This window comes from Citrus clementina, unplaced genomic scaffold (assembly GCF_000493195.1).
Source record: "Citrus clementina cultivar Clemenules unplaced genomic scaffold, Citrus_clementina_v1.0 scaffold_1, whole genome shotgun sequence".
NCBI lineage: Eukaryota > Viridiplantae > Streptophyta > Magnoliopsida > Sapindales > Rutaceae > Citrus > Citrus x clementina.
Genome location: NW_006263303.1, coordinates 11,659,519 through 11,674,281, shown reverse-complemented (window position 1 = coordinate 11,674,281; position 14,763 = coordinate 11,659,519). Strand labels below are relative to the sequence as shown.

Sequence of the window (14,763 nt, the reverse complement as noted above, 5' to 3'; positions counted from 1 at the left end):
CAATATAAATTATAATTATATATGTCATATGATATGTGTACTTGTACAATAGTTTCAACTTCAACAAAAAATTAACCAATTTAATTACAGTTGAACTTTAACAAACAATTAATCAATTTAATTAATTGCATGATAACCAATAAGTAAATATTAAGTGGTTAAGTACATATAATGTGGGCATAAATTTAGGGGTTTATAATAAGAATTAAGAATTTAAGATACAGATATGTAATTAATATTATATTATTTTGGCCAATGGATAATTAGATATTATAAATTAAATAATTACATTAATTTCTTGGTTTTCTTTTATGGAATATGCATCTTGAATTCTTGATCATATATAAATATTATGGTGGAAAATTGGAAATATCGATTTCAAAAAGTTTCATAAAATTAAATTAACAATTATTTGAATCAATTTGTAATACTAACTATTAAGTAGATTTTTTTAATAATCTTTTTTGTTTTAATTTATGAATTAATGATTAATAATAATCGAATTTGATAAGTGATGATGAAAATCAAAGTGTTCAAATGGAAGGAACTCAAAAGGCAAAGCGGAAAAGACCACCGATGAAGAAAAGATCTGCGACGTTGAATCATTTTACTTTACTTGAGGACAATCCAAAAAAATGCAAGTGCAACTATTGTGGTAGACAATATCAATGTCATTAGAGGCGTGATGGGATTACAAATATGAGAAATCATATACTGACTTGCCCTGTGTTGAGTGTTAGAAAATGTATATTTATAAAAGAGAAAATTGTCATTTTACATTTTAAGTCTTACTAACACTTCTACTTTTATGTATTTTAGTCTCTTATAATTTAATTATGTGTGTTTTATTTTAATTAAGTATTTTATGTATTTTAGCGGCATCGTGGTCATTTTACAATGAACGAGAGTTCAGACAGCAAAACAGACATCACTTTTGAACTCAGGACAATTGAAAACCTTAGGAGGAATATAAAATGAAAAATGACACTGTTTACATGTACGGTATTGTCTACGTGACTGTTCACGACACTGTTCACATAGACGGATCGATGACGTGGCATTGACCGATGATGTGGCATTGACTGATGAGGTGTCACGATCCTGTTGGACTAAAATTCTTATGTACTGTCGATCGGTGACATGGCAGCATTTTAGTGGACCAAAAATCTCACGTACGGTACATGCATATACACATGATTATTTTCAACCAAACCGTGTTACTATTCAAACCGTGTGGTCAAACCGCACAGTCAAACCGCGTACTGTTGACTGATGACGTGGCGCAATCCTGAGCGTCCGAAATGTTTTTAATTCGATGGCCATGATTTACTCAATGTATCTATAAAAAGGGAGCTTCCCCCCTAATTTGACATCTCTGAATTCATTTTTGAGCTCCATTTTCTGTAATTCCTTCTCCATCTTGTATTTTCTATGTATTTTAATAAATTTTTATTTTACCCCTAGTTCAATTATGAGTAGTTAATTTTCTTTCAAGCTTGGGTTGAAGGTGAAGTCTCAACATGTGCGATGGGCTTTATTTGGTAAATTTACATTCTTTTCCCCTCTAATTATTGTGGATGTTTTGACTTTTCGTTGATAAATAATAATAATCTTGTCTAGATACTGCCCTGGTTTCACCGGCTCCCTAATAGAAGGTTATTATTATTTGGCACGATAAGCCCTTAGCACCATATTAATTAGAGTGTGGTTCATAAGGTGTGGATTCTCCCCTCATGATTTAATTGACACTAATAAGGAATATTTAGCCCATGGTGCATGTTGATGCGGATTCAGATACCCAAGCGCTTTGATTATAATTAGTTTCCACTTTAATTTAATTCTGTCATTCCAATTTAAATTCTAAGATAGTTTAGATAACTTTTACCACAAATCCAACCATCCTCATAGAAAATTAATTCTACACATAATTAAAATCCACATTTTCACGAGATCGACACTCGTCACCATTAATCTATTCTACAATAGATTCGTGCACTTGCGAGTTCAATAAAATTTGCACAATAAGTTTTTGGCGCCATTGCCGAGGAGGTAAGTTATTTTAATTCGTATAATTAATTTTTGTGAATAATTTCTTTTAGTTATTTTCTTGTAATTTTTTTCTTATTAAAAAAAAAAAAGAGTGAATCTGCATTCTAAGGTTAGTATTTCTTTTCTTTCTCTATTCTTTACAATTCTGTAATTTAAATTTTAAGTTATTTTTCTTTGTAATTTTTTTGTTTATTTTATTAATTTATTTTTAGTTAATTTATTTCATGTATTTTTTTAGTGTGTTTTTATAGAAAGGTTTTAACAACGTAATAATGTTAGTACCATAATTTCTCCTTCTTCTTTATTTTTATTTGTTTTGTTCCCATTTATTTTGTGTTCTTTGCATGCATGGTTGAAGGTCATTATTACCTAATCTTGAGCCTATAGACCTTGAATTTGAAAAAACACTGTGCACACACAAACACGTTAACAATAAAATGGATTTGCAACAACAACAAGCACCACATGAGAGGCCATTTAAGGACTACTTCAGTCCCTTAGTTAATTTGAGCACATCATGCATAAGATATCCAAATGTAGCTGCTAGGAGTTTTGAGTTAAAACCTAGTGTGCTAAATTGTCTCCCAACATTCTATGGCCTAGAAAATGAGGATCCATATAATCATTTGAATGATTTTCATGCTGTTTGTCAAATATTTAAATATGAAAATTTTTCAGACGATGATGTTAAACTCAAATTATTCCCATTTTCTTTAAAAGATAGAGCTCGTTCATGGCTCAATACATTGCCTGCTAATAGCATTACATCATGGGAACAAATGGTAACAAAATTTTTGAATAAATATTTCCTAGTGCATAAAACCAATGCTATTCGCAGGAAAATCTCAAAGTTTACCCAGAGAGATGACGAGCAATTTTTCGAAACATGGGAACGATTCAATGGGCTACTCTTGAAGTGTCCACATCATGGGTACGAGAAATGACACCAATGCCAATACTTTTTGGAGGGATTATTGCCGTATGTGCAAGAATGGTTAATGGCAACAAGTGAAGGAGAGCTAATGACGACAAGCAGATAATTCCCAACAACGGAGTCAATCGCTCAGGAGTACTAAAAGAATTAAAGGAGTGAATGAGGTTGACATTGGCTAGTCAAGTTCAGAAATTAAAGAAGTCAAAGCGATAATTGAAGGCCTCTCTCAACAAATAGCATCGTTATCGACTGCTAAATCAACAGAGCCACATGACCATGACTCGTACTTAGATCAAGCCAATGCCATAGGTGTAATGAGAAAACCATCTAATTACAACCCATACTCTAACACATATAACCTTGGATGGAGAGACCACCCTAATTTTTCATGGTCTTAAGGATTCTAACAGAATGGACCAGCAGCTCCAGCTTCACCAATGCAACTAATTCCCCAAGTTCCTCAAGCCTCTCAGCCCCCATTTAGACCATACAATCAGAACCAGAACTACTATCAACCCAGACCATGGGAGGATTCATTCCAGAATCTCAAGAATCTTACTCACTCTACGATTGAGCAACAAAATCGCACCATTGATGAACTACGAAATGAGATGAGAGCAAGATTCAACTCACAAGCCCAATCAGTTTCAAGCCTCGAGAAGATGGTGGGACAACTTGCTTCTTCAGTTCAGACCTTGGGAATGACTATTAAGATGGTGGGACAACATGAAGTAAGTACCAGTTCATCACAGCAGTATGGAGAGGTCAAAGTAGTCATGACCTTGCCAAAAGGAAAAGAAGTTGACAACAAAATAGAGATGCCGGTGACAAAAGAAAATCAAATTGTACTTGTGAATGTTGAGGACTCACCATTGGAAGAGAAAGAAGAAACCAACCCATGGGAATATGTTCCCAAAGCTCCATTTCCTCAGAGGTTAGCTAAAAGAAAGAAGGAAAAATCCACAAGTGAGATTCTTGAAATCTTCAAACAGGTAAGTGCTAACATCCCTTTACTTGATGCTATAAAACAAGTTCCATCTTATGCCAAGTTTCTTAAAGACCTTTGTACTAAAAAGATAAACATTCACGTTCAAAAGAAGATCTTTTTAACAGAAAATATTAGTTCTATACTCCAACACAAAATTCCTCTAAAATGCAAAGACCCAGGCGCCCTCACTATCTCATGTAGTATAAGGAACCACACAATTGAGAATGCTTTGTTGGATTTAGGAGCTAGTGTAAATTTATTGCCTTACTCTGTATTCGTGAAACTTGGATTGGGAGAATTACACCCAACTCCAGTGGTGTTGCAGCTTGCAGATCGGTCCACGAAAATACCTCGTGGTATTGTGGAGGACGTGCTTATCCAGGTAGACAAGTTTTATTTTCCTGTTGATTTCATTATAATTGACACTCAACTAATACAGGATTTAAGGAAGCACATCCCCATTATCCTAGGCCGACCTTTCTTGGCAACTGCTGATGCTCACATTCAATGCAAGACTGAAAATATGCAGTTGTCCTTTGGCAACATGACTATGGTGCTAAACATCTTTAACATTGTGAAACAACCTCACAATGCAGATGATGGAATTGTTGATGTGGATTTAATCAATGCTCTACTTGACTCCGCAACATCCATGGACACTAATAAATGGAAGTCAATAATTGAACAACTAGCACCATCAGAGAAGAAACGCATCCCATCATCGGAATCACCACCGAAACTCGAGCTCAAACCATTACCCAACACTTTGGAATATGCATTTTTGGGAGAAGAAAGTACTCTACCGGTAATCATCTCATCATCCTTAAATAACGAACAAAAAGGTAAGTTGTTGGATATTTTAAAAGAGCACAAAAGAGCATTAGGATGGACCATAACTGACATCAAAGGTATAAACCCACTAGATGTTGTGCAAATTTTATTGAACTCGCAAGTGCACGAATCTATTGTAGAATAGACTAATGGTGATGAGTGTCGATCCCACGAGGAGGTGGATTTTAATTATATGTAGAATTAATTTTTTAAATGGGTGGTTGGATTTATGGTAAAGATGATTTAGCATATCCGAAAATTTAAATTGAAATGGCATAATTAAATTAAAGTGGAAACTATTAAAATAAAGCGCTTGGGTATCTGGATCTGCATCAACATAGACCATGGGCTAAATATTCCTTATTAATATCAATTAAATCATGAGGGGGGAATCCACACCTCATGAACCACACTGCATCAACATGGACCACGTAGTTTGAACAGTGACACGGTTTGACCACGCGGTTTGAACAGTCAACCGGCTTGAACAGAAACGCGGTTTGGTTGAAAATAATCTTGTGTATATGCATGTACCGTACGCGTGATTTTTGGTCCACTAACATGCTGCCACGTCACCGATCAACAGTGCATAAGAATTTTCTCCAATGGAATCATGACACCTCATCAGTCAATGCCACGTGATCGTTTCGTATGTGTGAATAGTGTCGAGAACAGTATCATGAATAGTAACATGGACAATATCGTACATGTGAATAGTGTCATACATGTGAACAGTGACATTTTTCCTTTTATACTCCTCCTAAGGTTTTCGACTGTCCTGAGTTCAAAAGTGATGTCCGTTTTGCCGTCTGATTTCTCGTTCATTGTGAAATGACCATGATGCCCCTAAAATACATAAAATACTTAATTAAAATAAAACACACGTAATTAAATCACAAGAAGCTTAAATACATAAAAAGTAAGGGTGTTAGTAAGACTTGAAATGTAAAATGATGATTTTCTCCTATATAAATATACATTTTCTAACACTCAACACACCCCCCAACCAGCGTATTGCTAGTCCCTAGCAAATAAAGCAAAAATAAAATTCAAACCCAAAATAATTTTATTTTTTAAAACAATCTTGTTTATTCAATCAGACTAATGATAGCAATCGAATAAAAGTATAAGCATTATCTCCAGTCTAAAAAAACATCACACCCACATCAACCATTCACATGAATTAGCCCAGTAGACTTTGTCACAATTGCTTTCAAGAATGACATGTCAAACCCCAAAATTTCATTGGTAGTAGTGACACTCTCACAAAGAAATTAAACCCAATAAAAATAGTCACTTCAATGAATGGTAATTGAGAGAAAATAATAAAAAAGTAATATCACACGCTCTCCCCAAGATAAAAGAAATATGCCCTAAGCTTAGAAATAATACGATCTCAAGTCAAACAAAATGCTAGTCAACCCAATTTATTTATTTATTTATTTTTATGCACCACTACATCTTTTTAGCCCATATAACTAGCTTCTACTTCAGACTATAGCTCCCTAAAATCAGGAAGGACTTTTATTAGGACGTAACGTAGGCTAGGGTCATGGATAACAAATGAGGGGAAATAAGGAAAATAAAGTGTATGTTTGAGAAAAATGCAGAGATTTTTTTTTTTTAAAGTTGAAAGGTGGATTTTACCTATTATTGTTATTTTTTTTAACAACAATTTTTTTTTGTTTTTTGTTTTGCTTTTGTTTGGCACAATTTCACTTAACAAAATAATTATTTACATTTTTCTCAAACATAAATAGGTGATGGAACTTGTAAGATATCGGGTAATACTCCAAATCGGAGTGGGTCAAGATGATAAGTTTGACAAAGAAAATATTTTTTTTTAAAGGCTCAAAAGGGTTAACTATGGATATTTCACAAAAGTGATGGCTAGAAAGGCTTAAACGGATCAAAGATGGCATTTCCATCGTCTTTTAGGGATCTAAATAATCTTCCATATCTACTAGTTAGATGGGCCTCCAGATGTAGCAACACACATTTTTTTCTTATTTTTTTTTAATTTTACAACTTTTTTTAAGGGTTAACCCAAAAGAAATTTAGAGATCGTGTATAAAATAATAAACTACTAAGCTATATAAAGAATGAGCAAAATGGTTACTCTCCAAGAAAAATGATAGGCTCAAAAACTCACTTGGTACTTATTATGACATGTTCATTCCTTCAAGCAACTCATATTTGTCTCCGACATCAACATGTAGAGTAGCAAACATGGCGTGACATCCCTTAAGACCAAAGATAATACAAATACTACAATTTGAAATTCATCATGTCATCCAATGTTAAAACAAATCACACAAATTTTTTTTCAAACAACATTCTACCCCCCAACCTATTCTAAACATGAAAGGAAAATATGCATGCAGAAATATGAAAATGATGCAGAAAAACTAATTAGAAAAGTTACACTAAAAATGATAGAAAAAGAAAACGGTTTTTTTTTTAACTGAGAAGATGCATTTCTAGAGGCACTACACTCCATATTCAGCCATCTTCGACACAAAAATTTGAAAATGTATATTTATAAAGGAGAAATTAGAAAGAAGAAGAAAAATGATTGTCAAAGCTTAATAAAGAAAAGAAAATGTCTGAATTTTTTTTGTTTTTGTTTTTGTTTTTTTTAACGAAGAAGATGCATTTCTAGAGTAACTACACTCCATATTCAGCCATCTTCAACACAAAAAGTTAGCAACAGTTAGTTTCTACAATAAAAAATCAGTAAAAACTTAACCAAGATTCCACAATTGTCGACTATTCCCTCCCCCCAACCAGAACGAAACATTGTCTTCAATGTTTTAAAGGAAAGAAGTAGAGTTTAGAAGACATCACCTGGGTGGTGCAACACAAAAAAAAATATTTACAAGCGGAGAGTTAAATCTAATTTGTACTTCTTACTGCGGCTACTATTACCATAATTATTTGGAGACTCCAACACTAAGGTCCTGGGATCTGTCTCTCGTCGATAAGCTTGTAATAGATCAAGTAGCTCATTAGCAATGTAAGCACAAATAAAAAGCTTTTTTACTGTGGAAGGAATGAAATAGTTTTTTATTTCTTGGTTAAGAAATGCGATAAAACCATCATAAAAGTTATTGACATTTAACAAACCAATGAGTTTCTGGTGAATGTGCAGATGGGTCCAAGATGCTAATGTGATAAGTGCCTTTAGTGTTGCAAGATCTTCTGGAAGGAAAATAAAAGCATCAGCATGATTAAGCATTTCAGTTATTCTTTCTTGCATACCTGAGATGACTAACTCTTCTCCAGTCGGTGAGTCAGACAAACTGCCCAAAGGTTTTAGGGCACTTGGGATGATGCCTAACACTTGGCTTCCTCTGACAAAAGCAGCTTCTAAGACTAATTTTGATAACCCTCGGTTACCTCCTCCATACACCAAGTGTAATTTTCTCTCTGCTATGCTTCGACCAAGATCTATGGCTACCTCAATGAACTCTTTATGTTTGCCATAGTTAAATACAGAAAGCACACAAATGTTCTTGAATTGTCTATTGGGAGTAGCTACCATTAGGATACTTCTAAAAAACAATTTGTGAGTGCTTGAATAAATCATATTTAAGAATCTTGGTGACAGTGGGTCAAAAACAATTCGTCATCTATGACATGTCCTTAGGTTAATAATTTTATGGATGGCTAGACCAAGTTGTTCTTGCTTGGCATGTGTCATGTCGTCGCGTTGGCTTGCTTGCTGCGCGCGATGGTGCCTCACGATTGCGCGCTTGCTGCGCGCGATGGTGCCTTGCACTTGCGCGCTTGCTGCGCCCGATGGTGCCTCGCGCTTGCTGCGCCCGATGGTGCCTCGCGCTTGCTGCGCCCGATGGTGCCTCGCGCTTGCGCGCTTGCTACGCGCGATGGTGCCGCTCTCGATCGCGCTAGCTGTGCGCGATCGCGATGGTGCCGTGTGCTAACGCGCTGGCTACGCGCGATGGTGCCGCGTACTTGCGCGCTGGTGCCGCACGATGGTGCCGATTGTTGCCGCGCTTATATATATATATATATGGGCTCTGTCTATCGTGGCCCTTAGGCATTGTACCCTGTTTATTCGTCTAGATGAAAGATAATAATATCATGTAGTTGTGAATTGGCCACGTGGCACACAAAGCAAACTGGGATTATAAGTCATTAGATAGAAATTGTTAATGTAGCAATTATTTTATCCAAGGAAGCAAAAACACATGCTGTAATTGACTCTAATTAAAAATAAAATTGTCAAACGACTGTAAATTGGGACTAATAAATTCTAAAATAATAAATTTTTAGAATCTTAAAATAACGTCTTATATAAACTTGAGACTAGTAAATCTTTACACGATAGTGTTCACTTAAAAACAATCGTTGCGATATGGTGAAAATAATAATATAAATCAAACATAAAAAAATCTAAGGTAAACTGATTTATTACAATATTCTCTAATTATTATTATTATTATTAGTTTTTTAACATATTTTTCATAGTTAATGAAGATTATAAAGTTAATTATGCTTATACATTTAAATAAATAATTTAATTTATATATTTTTCAATTGAAATTTAATTAAATAAATAATTTAATTATCAGCAGTTCCAACTTTCTTAATTCCAAAGGTGGTTGCAGTGTTAAGATAGAGATGGATCATCGATCCCCACTAAAGTTACTCTAAAGTCAGTGACGAATTCTAACATATGCACTTTATTATTATTATTTTTTACTTAGTGTATTCTTTTTCCCTTCAACATAATTTTTTCTAAAGTCATTGGACTCATTATAATTTATCACTTGCAAAATTTAAGTGATCTGATTACTCAACACGAATAAATTGGCATGGCTTGTCAAATTTTACATGTTTATAAATGGATCGTGTTTGGATTATATTAAACTTGTCATGGCACGAAATCGAGACAATACGAATACGATTTGATGAACCATGTTGCAATTATTATTATAAAACTCAAGTTCATCATTAGCATAATTTGTATTAAGCTTATAAAAAAAGAGGAACTTGTTACTATAAATTAAGAAAGAGGGAAAGAGAAAGAGAGAGAGAGAGAGAGATCTTCCATGAACCAGGCTGATCTAAACCCAACAAACCCACGAACTCGACCCAACCTATAATTTCATTTCTGGCCACTCTACCAGCAAAGGAAGGTATCAATCAAAAGCTTATAAGCCATTGGTCGTTCCTACATCTTCTTCGCCACCGAAAAACAGCCGGAAAGCTGTCAATCAAAGCCGTGAAGAACCGTAAAACCCCTACCTTGATTCGTCGGGATTTCATCGATTTCTGGCCACACAACTGGCTGGGTTTTATTCCTTAGGTCAAGTCTTCAATTTCAGACCATCCACAGCCACCTGAACTCTCCAATTTACCGCCTATTAACAGTTGGAGTTTTATTGCTTTAGGTGCTCGATTCGGTGTTGTCGCCGTGCATGGGAGCTCACTGCCAGCACCATCAAACTCAGCATGGTTTAAAGTATCTAACTCGACTTTCTTGATCGTCATTGGTTGACTCTGGTCATCGTTAACTTATAGGGGCATTTTTGTAATTTTAAAATTTGAGGTAATTTTGTAATTCCTAACTTCATATATATTTTAGTAATTTCTAACATTGAGGGTAAGCTAGTAATTATGATTCTGAGGGTAATTCAGCAATTTACAATTTTAGGGTGTTTTAGTAATTTTTGGATGCGAGGGGCATTTTGGTAATTTTATAGAACTTGAGTTGTATATTGTGGATAGATGTTTGTTTTGAGCTTTATTGCATAAAGTTCATTGTATTTCATATTTACGGAAAGTAATATGTTGCTTCTTTGATTTAGAAAGAACCGCAAGTGTGAACCGATTTACGGACGTGGACGATAGCCAAATTTGAGCACCGTCACTGTGAATGGAATATACAAAACCTATTTTTATAGTTTATTATGGTTTTCAAGTATAGTAAACCATGTTTGCAAAATAAGTTTTTATGCTCAAAAAGTGTATGATTATCGATTTTGAGTAAATGCATGAGAGTAATTTTAAGAAAAGAAAAGTAGATTTAAAATATGTTAATGAAAAGGAAATAAGAGTTTAAAGTATGATTAGAATGCTTATGTATATGTAAGGTTCAATTCTCTCACTTAAATATAATAGAATTTATTATCAACATAAGTGATGATGCAATGACTAAGTAAAAATGACATAAGCAATGACATAAGTGATGATGTAAGAAACGTTTATAGAGATAGATAAGAATTCTATAAATTAGTAAGGTATTTATGGAGGATAATCTCAACCATTGATCAAGAGTTATGGTGGTAAAATCTTAACCATCTATTAGCCTTAAGAAATCCTATAAATACCCCCTAGCCCCTTTCATTTTCAATCCAACCTAAGAATTAAAACATTTGTTTAGGAGAGAATAAAAGCAATTGGTAAGTTTACTCTCCTTATTCTCCAAAAGATTTCCAATCACTCTATCTAGGGTTTATATTAGCATGATTTTAGATTGTTACAGATCATAATACATGATTTAAGGTGTGTTTAGATTATGTTTAGGGTTCTGATTTATTGTGGGTTTTAATAATCAACCCTTGGTGCATTAAGCACATTGGATAAATTCTGGACAATATGAGTATCTCGAATTCAAACATATATTTTCTAAATAATTTTTCTTAAGAACTTTAAATTTATAAAAACTAGACATGTAGGACATATTGATTAAATTTTGTTTTATAAGATTTGACTTTGTTTTCAATTTTATATGGATTTTTGAATCGAACACTAACACACTAGAAAACTATGATTCCAGCAAGGTGATTAGATTCACAAACTTATTTGTACTACTAAATGAACTCGAAACATTCTAAAATTTTATATAGGAGTTGATACATGTGTCTAGTATTCCCAGTTTTAATTTCATAAAAATCTAATTTTATAAAAGTCTCATAACACGTTCTGTTCGATTAAGGTACTGTAAAACAGTTTCGAATTTGTCAAGTAATAAATAGTCTTGAAAATATTTTTGGTATCAGATCCTCTTGAAACTTTTATCTAAGGTACCCATGGATGTCCAGAATGGTTCCATAGAATATTATGTTAATTTGACTTTTAGATTAAGAGTTAAAATTTTGAGAATCAGACTAGTACATGTATGAATTAGAAAATCAGATTCTTAGGATAAGTTATCGATAGTTATATCTTATATTTGTTAAGGTGTTGGAGGTGATTGAGTCTTTTAGAGGTTTAAAGGTGTGTTAGTTTAAATTCTTTTATCGAGGTAAGTAACTTCATTCTTAATGTACTAGATATGTATGATTATTTTGTAATTATTATAAGTATTTTTATACTATTTGGAAGATTTAATTGATTTCAATAACAAAATCAGTTTGTGTAAATATTTTCAAATCTAAACCCTTTTTAATAAATTATTTTGTAAATACTTTTAAATATGTAATTTATTTTGTTACATAACTACCTTTTATGATTTTATCTGTAAAATATTTTGCAAGCCTAAATTATCATTATGGACTTTTATGAATTGGATACGAATGTTTTGTGCCTATGTATGATTTCAAATATTTATGATTGTACGGGGGCCACCTCTTGAGACTATATGGGGGCCACCTCTTGAGGGCTAAAATGCTGCAAAGTGCCACATATAGTGCGAAGTGTCACGTATAAGTCATTGTATGTGAAAAACTAAATTGGATGTTTTGGCTCATTGTCCCTAGTAATTCTGATTCTAATTCTGATCGTATTATATGATATATCTGTTCTGGACCATTACTGGGTTTCTGTTCTGAGTGTGCACACGATATTCTGATTCTATTTCTAGGCGGGTCACCGGAACTATAGGTGACACTATGTGACGTGAGCTAACTATCTGCTATCTGTGTACACGTTCTACAATTGGCTTTCATAATTGATTATTCTTTTGATATTCTGAATTACCATGAATTTATGTCATCTTATTGAAATATGTTGTTTTATGAAATTTATGAATTGTAACATATGTTTTAAATGAAAGAAGCCTTGCAATATTTTTGAGATCGTTAGGGCTAGTGTGTTAGAAATGGTTTTGCTTACGGAGTTGACGGCTCACCCCTCGTCATTACTTTTTGCAGATTAAGTTTCTTTGAGAGGTGTGCTTAGCTTTGGAGTTAAAGATTTCTTTTCCATTTGCTATTTGAATAAGAGGATGAATAGACTCATGTTTCTATTCAGTTTATTTCTGTTATGAACTTGTAATTTGGAGTTTTGAGACTTTTGTTATTTTTATATTTCGAGAGAGATTATTTAGTGTTAGACATATGAATTTCTGGATTTATTTGAATAAGAATTTGAGGTATTTCAATTTGGAATTTTTGAGTAGGGATTACTATTTGTAAGTAACCTTCTTCTTCACGTGCTCCGCACGTGTTAGATTTGGGGTGTTACAGTATATGTATGTAAAAGTTTGTTTTCAAACTCATTGGGTAGTACCATTTCGAACCAGTTATAGTGATAAAAATGAGATGAGAGGCCTTTGGGGCCCATCTGAACACACATAGTGGCTTTGGCCATGTGCTTGGACACCTTTATCCTTTAGGGACTTGTTTCTACATACAGAGATACGATGAGATATATAAGATATTTAAGATGGCACTTCATTGGTCTACCTGTTGTAGCTCTAGGCATGACAGTACCCGTATAGTATGTCATCTCTGGGTAGACATGACAGTTTAAGAAATGAGTATTTTATGTTATATTTTGATTTTTTTAAAAATTATCTACTCACTCAGTTCCCTGAGTTTTATACTGACCCCGTTTTATTATATTCCCCTCCCCCCACAGGAGGTTACACCAGTCGACCCAGCAAATGTAGTTATTTTAGGATTTTGGCTACGTGATGATGTTAGGTATCATTGATGTTATTGTTAAGATATTTTGGATTGTATGATTTTGTTATTTTTGGGTAATTGAAGATGAGCAAATGTATTCATATTCATTTTGTGGCATTGGATATTCATGTGATATTTGATATATTGGTTAAGAAGTTTGATTGATGAGTTGTTTGTATTTTGAATTATTTTTAGGAGAACTTGTTTATTAAATTTACAGGTTTTTAGGAATGTGATATTTAAAGGGGAGTTCTGTTGAATTTTCGATAGAATTTTTACGCATTAGATTATAATTAGTCTAGTTCGATGAGACTAGATAAATTCAACTAGGGTTTCGAGGCGGGTAGTTTTAGTTGGTATCAAAGCATGGTTTTAGATTTTGTAGGCTTTACTGTCTTAGTAAGAATAAGTTTTATTGTTATTAAAGTGGGAATTGATACTTTGTAGGCACCATCATGCTTCGTCATAGCAATAGACATGGTTGTGGTCGTATTAGGCTAGTAGCTAAGTTTACTTCAGGTGGTGTACCTGCGGCGGAAAGTGAACCTATAAGGAAGGGAGTAGTTGAATCTTCGACATATGAGATTGCACAACAATCACCAGGGAATCTCCCAAATATTAAGCAGTCATTTGATAAGCTAGCTCAGATCATGACCATAGTTGTGTAGAATCAAACTCAAGCACACATCAGTAACGCAAACACTATTGCGCTTGTCAGAAGTTTAGGACGAGGAGCTTTAATGGTTCTCGAGAGTCACTTAAGGCGGAGTCATGGTTTGTTAAGCTAGAGGGCATTTTTAATGTGATAAAATGTTCGAGGAGGACAGACTCTCTTTTGCAACTTTTCTACTAGAGGAAGATCTTACCATTGGTGATAGATAATAAAGAGACGATATTATAGGCATGCTGCAATTACTTGGGCCCTTTTCTGTATAGAATTCTATGATCATTATTCCAAGTCGTGTATTAAGATATTAAGCAGAGTGAACTTCTTCGGTAAGTTCAGAGATCTATGATAGTTGAGGAGCATAAGAAGAAGTTTATAGACCTTTTAAGATTTGTTACATCTATAGTTGGTGATCACA

General features: G+C 33.8%; 1 non-coding gene across 1 annotated transcript; it reads right to left on the bottom strand.

The window, feature by feature from the left end:
• Nucleotides 1–2,879: 2,879 nt before the first annotated feature.
• Nucleotides 2,880–2,983, bottom strand: LOC112095961. Its single transcript, XR_002904121.1, has one exon. It is a non-coding gene; the product is annotated as a small nucleolar RNA R71 (small nucleolar RNA).
• Nucleotides 2,984–14,763: the final 11,780 nt, after the last annotated feature.